Below are 7572 nucleotides of genomic sequence, written 5' to 3' on the forward strand. Positions count from 1 at the left end.
TAGGGTCTTCATGATAATAAATTAGTTGTCGCCATTTAGTGATGTGCAATGCATAATTAAATGAAAGTTAAATCTTTTTGACAATGGATTAAAATTGAACTCTTTATTTTCAAATTAATCTATTTTTCATTTATACTGGAGAAAAAGGGTTCGAAGATCTCTCTCTGTAGCATCCTGGAGTTGGTGGTATTTGCAACTTAACCAAATTTTACCTTGTGAAAGCTTCTTTGTACTATGTCAATGGGTTAAGTTAACTCTAGGATTTTAGGCTAGGGTTAAAAGCAATGTCTTTGTGGGACAAACATGAGATATTAACAATTTCTAGAGACTATTAGAGCAGGTTTTGGCCGGCAATTATAAACAATTTTTAGGTCCTCCGATGTTTGCCAAATGCACCTCCAAGTCAAATGTTAGTTGAAGTGCCGGAACTTCTCTCAGATTTTTAAACCTTGTATTGTTCTCCCAAGTTTTTGGTATTGTGGTATCTTTGTCCTTAACTAATATTATAGTTTTAATTTTGTTTTTGGTTCTGTATTTTAGTCTCAATTTTTTTTTTCTTTTTTCTCATTGGTTTAGTTATTGGCTGTAACAGTGTAACACCATGATATGTAGGCCAGAGTTTGAGTATAGTGATATGGCATTAATTATATGATTTTAGGTGTACAATATCGATAATAAAGATCAAACTTAAATGTATATTATCTAAATTTCTTACCACTAGGTCGATGAGTTAAGTCAATGATATAATTTACACACGCATTCATTAATTTAAAATAGATAAAATTTATTGGTTCACTATTTTTTTTATACAATGGTCAGGTTTAAATCTATATTGTCATGCATATTATTCCAACTCTCCCACCAGCCAACCACATTGGTTTTCATTCATTCACTTTATTTCAAAACAATTAGAAACTAGAAAGGCAGAAAAACCATTTTTATTTTTTATTTTTTACTATTTCTGTAATAGACAAATGGAATATAGTATTCATATAACAAAATTATACAATAATTCGTACAAATACTTTTTTCCCTCTTTATCGCATCACCTTTGTTTTTCTACATTTCTATTTTTCTTCTCTACCTAAATCCTATATCTTATTTGTATGATTTGTCGCATACGTTAGTTATATGAATATCATTTTTAAGATAGATAGTACGGCAGGTAAATGGATTAGTTAGCCTCAGAAAAATATTGAACCATATTGTCACATCATTAGCCTAAGACATTAAATTATATAATCTATGAAGGGTTTATAAATACAAAGTGCTCGATACTTTTGCCTGAGCAACAAGCTTGTCTGCATATATAATCACATTCATATTACAAGATTATCACTCATCCACAGCAACCAATCATAGAAAGCAAAGAATGGCTTCTTTTTCAGTGGAAGAATTCATAGGAAATGGAATTTTGAAGGAACTGCTCCAAAAGCTGTTGGAAGAAGGGTGGGATGATGTACCATTATCATTAGTTTTTTTCAAGTCTTTCATTATATTATCTTATCATTCAATCATAATTCCCCTTAGAATGAAACTTCTATCATTTACCTGATAACACTATCACACTAGCCCGGATGAGATGTTCAAGTCCAATTCTAACTTTTGGTTAAGGAGTAAATATATTTGAAGTCCATGTAAATATAACTTAGATTTTAGTCTTTCAAAAGTTTGTTTTGATTGTTATGATTTTTTTTCTTCAAAATAGTTCCTTATTACCGCTCATTAATAATGTTGTCACATGTTATCTCAAAATAGTTGTTGAAGTGACATTTAGGTGTAAAGTATTCTTTAATTTTATTAATGATTAATTTTCGTTTCATGTCACATATTAGTATATTAGTGATGAAGTTGATTATTTACAAAAATTATAAAACTCATGAGGACTAAAATCAACAATTATTTCTAGAAGACTAAAATCAAATTTAATCATATTTACTGGTATTAAAAACATATCTGATCCTTACTTAAACTATATGCTTCTTAAAGTGTTGTGTTTCTAATGTTATAGGATGCACTTGGAATCAGATCATACCTGCACGATCGCGGACTAATGCAATATGCAGATAAGATGGAGGACTGTGGGAAAGCTCTGTCAGAGCTTATCAATTTAAGCACCACAGATCTTTCCTAAAACTCTTATATGTTTTCTTTTTGGTTTGAAAGCATTTCACTATTTCACTTAACCAATAAAAAAAGAGAAGATTATTAAATCAAAGGACAATTAAAGTAGTCCATCTTTTTGATTAAAGAACAAAAGCAACATCAACAACCAAATTATCCATACATAACAATATAAAATCGACAGTTTGTTTTATAGTCCAATGTAACATGTGCATTAGACATCATAGTAGAGACTCAAGCTAAAACTCCATGCACTTCTAATTTTTGCTTTCGACACCCCATTAAATTCCAAAAAACCCAATCTGAAATATTTTAGAGTGTCAGAAACAACAATATTAGAGGTGCAAGAAGCAACAATATTAGTGGCAGAAAAAAGAATGTTAAATGTTGGGGATATTCTTCCTGCACCAGCCATTTTTCTTCTACACCCAACAAATAATGTGAAATATCAAATTTGACCTTCACTTAAAAGCTGAAATACACCATCTCTTTGCTACCGTGTTCCATTTCATCTGCGTGTCTCTACTCCTCCTCCGCGAGTCTCTCCTCCTCCTCCTCATGTTTTCAATCCGTGCTTCCTCCACGAGTCTCTTCTCTTCCATGAGTATCTTCTCCTCCGCCGCTGTGAGCACCGCTATGTCATCGATGGTAAGTCTATTTTTTTTTGCTGTGTTTAATCTGTATGAATTGAGAATGCATATGGAGCATGCAAAATGATAATCCGTATGGTCCATACGGATTGCCAATCTGTATAAGTTATATTTTATATATTTTAATTATTTTATAAATAAATATTTTAATACTTTTATATATTTAAAATCAATGTATAAATTAATTTTGTGATCAAATTATTTTATAAATAACTATATTAATACTTTTATATATTTAAAATAGTTATTTATAAAATAATTAAATATCAAAATTTGGAAATTTTATAACGTAATTTGTTTTTGAAAATTTTGTTAAACAATAAAAGTAGGTAATATTGTATAAGAAAAATGTTATTTATTAATATATTTGTATAAATATTATTACATTAATAATATTAAATATTTATATAAATGGTGATTTCAAGTATAAAAAATTTAATAATTAATTTCTACATTGATTTTTAAATATATAAAATTATTAAAACAATTATTTATAAAATAATTAAATAGTTATTATAATATATTTAAAATAAATTTGTACATTGATTTTGATGATATATTTTACTTTTCTCGATTGATCATTTAAAGTTAATTAATTTTTTATTACATTTCTTAAAATATACTACATTTAAGAAATACTAGTATGGTTTTAGAACATTTATTGTTATGATTTTATTTTCAATTTAAGACTATTTTGTTGAAGTTGTGGGTTGATTTGAACTATTAGAGTACTAGTTGGGCATGTCTAATCTTTTGATCACACATCCAAAGAGATAATGTAGATTTTTAGGTCACATAATGCTGAAGTGAATGTATATTATTGTTGAATAAAGTGTTTAGGTTAGTAGAAAAACATAACTGGAATACGTTCAAAAAATATCATAATTTTTTTAGTTACTTTTTGTGTAACAAAATGAAAAGATTTTTTTTTTATTTATCAAATTTGAAACTCAAATATTATTTGAACGATCACATTAATTGATATTAATGTGCAAATTTTTAGATTATGGTTAGAACCAGAGGATTGCGTCGGGCTTTAGACAGAGTTTTAGGTAGAGTCTTAGATAGACAGGTTAGTGGTGATAAGGAAGAAGCCCCTCAGCGTCGAAGGATGACAACATCGACACGTAGACAACCAAAAGTTGCAGCTGTTGCCAAGGATATTGAGCATGTGGATCATGCTGCTGATTCATGGGGTTTTCCAGGCGGGCCCCAAGATACATCAATGTTGACATCATAAGCTGATTATGCGGTAGCCAAAGTGTGGGCAGGAGAGGTAATTATTTGTTTAATTATAACATATTTAAATAACTATTTATCATTTTAATTTACCTAATTAATTTTAATTATTTCCAGGAACATACTGAGTTGAAGTTGGACTTTCATGGGAGGAAGGTGGAGAAATATGGAAGGCTTGCACCTGAGATTGAAGGTATAATGGCTCCTACATGCTTAAGTTTTTTGATTGCATGTTCATTGGAGATAGGAGACATGAAACTTTTGTTTGCTTTTGTGGAGAGGTGGCACAAGGAAACTAGCAGTTTCCATCTACCCATAGGAAAGATGAGTATAACCCTTGATGATGTGGCATTGCTATTATATCTACCCATTATAGGTGCCTTATATACCTATGATGCAATAGATGTAGAGCAGGCTGTGGAGTTGTTAGTTGAGTTGCTTGAAGTGACTAGACAAAAAGCAATAGATGAAACAGAGCAATGTCAGAGGGCATATGTTTTCCTAGCTTGGCTACGAGACATTTACCGTAGCAAATGTGACGCAAGGCAATGGACACTAGTAGCTAGAACATATTTGTTGCATCTTGTAGGTTGCATATTATTTGCTAACAAGAGTGCCACACATATCAATGTGGTATTCTTGGATGCATTTCGTGACCTTAATCAATCTAGAGGGTTTTGATGGGGAGCGACTGCATTAGTCCATATGTATGAGAATTATAATTATGTGTCCAAGCACAAGGCTAAACATCTTGCAGGATATATCACTATCTTGTAGGTAATTATATTGATTTTTATCATTGTTATTTGTTTTTAACTTTATATGTACTATTAATGTTTTCTTATTCATTTTTTTAAAATATGTGTAGTCTTGGATCTACGAGCATTTTCCAACTATTGGGAATATGATTGCTAATGAGGACTACCATGAGAGAAAACCATGTGCTTGTCGTTGGAAGCATGGGAATGCATTACTAGTGACCACCTACCGTAAGCGCTTGGATAGGTTGACGACAAATACTGTTTGTTGGATACCTTATGGTAATCATTGTGGTTTCAAAGAATTTGAGCTAATTTCTCTATTTTCTGGACATATTAGATGTGGTTCATATATTGTTAGACACCTATCAGAGAGGGTAATATGACAGTTTGGCTATGTTCAGTCCATTCCTCCATTCCATAGTTCTCCATCGCTATCCACAGAGGAAATTGATGATAAATGGCTTTAGTTTTCACAATACCTTTCATCGATAAGAGATTTTGTTACTTTTCCTGGTCAATGTGCTATAGGTTATATGGAGTTATTTTATATGATATCTCACCCATTTATGAGTCTGCCACAGCTTGGGGAGCCTTCTAGACATCCACCCATGGTGCATGATCCTACATCAGTTATGGCACATCCATCTGTGTTGCCTGTTGATACAACAGCTATGCCACATCCACCTGCACCAGCACCTATTGATGTTGACATGCCTCGACATGCAGTGATATAAAATACTTACAATTTTGTTAAGCTAAATTTTTTTTTAAATACTCCAATATTTATTATTCATGTTGTTGTCATTGCCTTAGGCTGCTTGCCAAAGGATATTAGAAAGCTTGCAACACATGTTAGATATGAGGGTGGCCATTGTTGGAATTGATGCATACAATATAACAAAGCACTATTTAAGATTAGCTAGAGGTGTCATTGAGAAATGCAATGTTTATGTTCGATCAAGATGAAGGAGGGATACACATGGGAGAGATGGTGGTGGATGAGGATAATGATTTTCTATTATTTGATTGACTATGTATATGACTATGATTAACATATGCATTTATTTTATATTTGACTATTAAGTTCGATCCGAAACAAACATTATGCTCATTACACAAATATGATTAGTAAAGTGTTACATGCATTATCCATGACATTACAACTATGTAAGTTACAAACCCATAAACAATAACAAAATGTTCAATCTTCTCCTAGATCAACATGTTGTGTGGTCAATCTCATGGAACTAGTATACTGGTGCATTCGACTAATATAAGAAGTAGGCCACTGTTTTGCTTCATAATGACAATGTGTTGACCATAACAAAGCAATTGCTAGCATAGGACAACTATTTCTCAGAAATACCTGTTACACTGACAAGTGTACATTCAAATGTTACAAACACGTGTTATAATCCAAAAATTAACGCACATCGTTATCATTGCTATACTTGAACAAAATGATTGCCATACAGATGACCAATACATATAATGTGATGGCAAATGATTACGAACCGAAGACCATGAATCTTCACCCAAACCTAATAAGGCAGCAATTACACGATATCCACAATTACCATTAGCTTTGACATCGACAATGTTTTCAATGAAATTCTGCATGCATGGATGAAATTGATCCAACATTGGCATCTTCCTCTTCGGTTTTGTTTGTTCAGATGATGATGATGCAGAATGTTTTAGTGTGGATGAACTATTTTGCACCGAATGTAATGCATCCACATACTCCCAGTAAGACAAATCACACTTCATCGATCTTTGTTGTTTGGTCATCCATTTCTTTTGACAACCTTTTGTTTTCACCTTTTCAGGAAGAGCACACATCGAACTTAGATCAAGGTATGCAATTTCTTGAAGTTTACTCTTTAGAGTCACTTTTCTAGATATATCAAGATCTTCAAATATCTTGGAAATGGCTTCCATCTCTTTGGTTATGTAGACTTCGGACTCAATAAACCTTGGTCTAAAAAACTTAGCCTCCGCCAAAACATATGGACTGTGTCAAGTGGTATGCTACCAACAACATATCAAGCTAGCTCACATGCACATGGAAGACCATGAGTAGTTCTCATAATACGTCTGTAACGAGAACTGTCAATGCCAACATAATTCACTTTAAAAACATGTTCGACCACATGTGTGCTTGTCTCAAAAGATGCTTTTATTTCAGCGTGTTGCAGAATGATCATGTTGTTCATGGCTTCCTGTTGCAACCTACCTCACAACGAGACTGCGAAAGAAAAAACAAATAAGCCAAAGCGTTCGTCTGCTAGGGAGAAAATGCATGGAGTCGCCACCAACGTTTATTTAAGGGAAAATGTTAGAAAAACCAAAAAAGAGGTCTGCAAATTTTGAAAAGAAAGGTTTGAGAGTTTTTTGCGCATGGGGAAGGTATTAGCATCCCACGCGTCTGTCACAAGGGACGACAACCTTTAATTGAGTGTGCAAAAATGTGACTTCAATATTATTTATTTTCTATTTTTATATTTTTATTTTTTTGGGGTCGACAAGGGGGTTGCCATTGCTCCTATGTATCCTCAGGTGCGATGAGGAATTTAGACCTACGTAGTTCTTTAAGTATGAAAGTTTGTGTGTTGAGTTGGTTTTATGTTTTTGAAAGATTTATTTTAATTGCAAACAAAAAGTTGTTTAAGGTGTTGGACCTTGAAATGATGTTTTAAATTTTGATAAGCAGAGAGAATCATTAAGGCGTTGGTCCTTGAAACGATCTCAAGTGATATTTGATGAAATGAAGTTTAGTTATGAGATGGTTTTATTTT

General features: G+C 32.3%; 1 long non-coding RNA gene across 1 annotated transcript; it reads left to right on the forward strand.

Annotated features, from left to right (window-relative positions):
* Nucleotides 1-1307: 1307 nt before the first annotated feature.
* On the forward strand, nt 1308-5919 carry LOC114412599. The gene is made up of 5 exons (XR_003666796.1): nt 1308-1449; nt 2012-2772; nt 3778-4050; nt 4131-4206; nt 4882-5919. It is a non-coding gene; the product is annotated as an uncharacterized LOC114412599 (long non-coding RNA).
* Nucleotides 5920-7572: the final 1653 nt, after the last annotated feature.

This window comes from Glycine soja, chromosome 1, assembly GCF_004193775.1.
Source record: "Glycine soja cultivar W05 chromosome 1, ASM419377v2, whole genome shotgun sequence".
NCBI lineage: Eukaryota > Viridiplantae > Streptophyta > Magnoliopsida > Fabales > Fabaceae > Glycine > Glycine soja.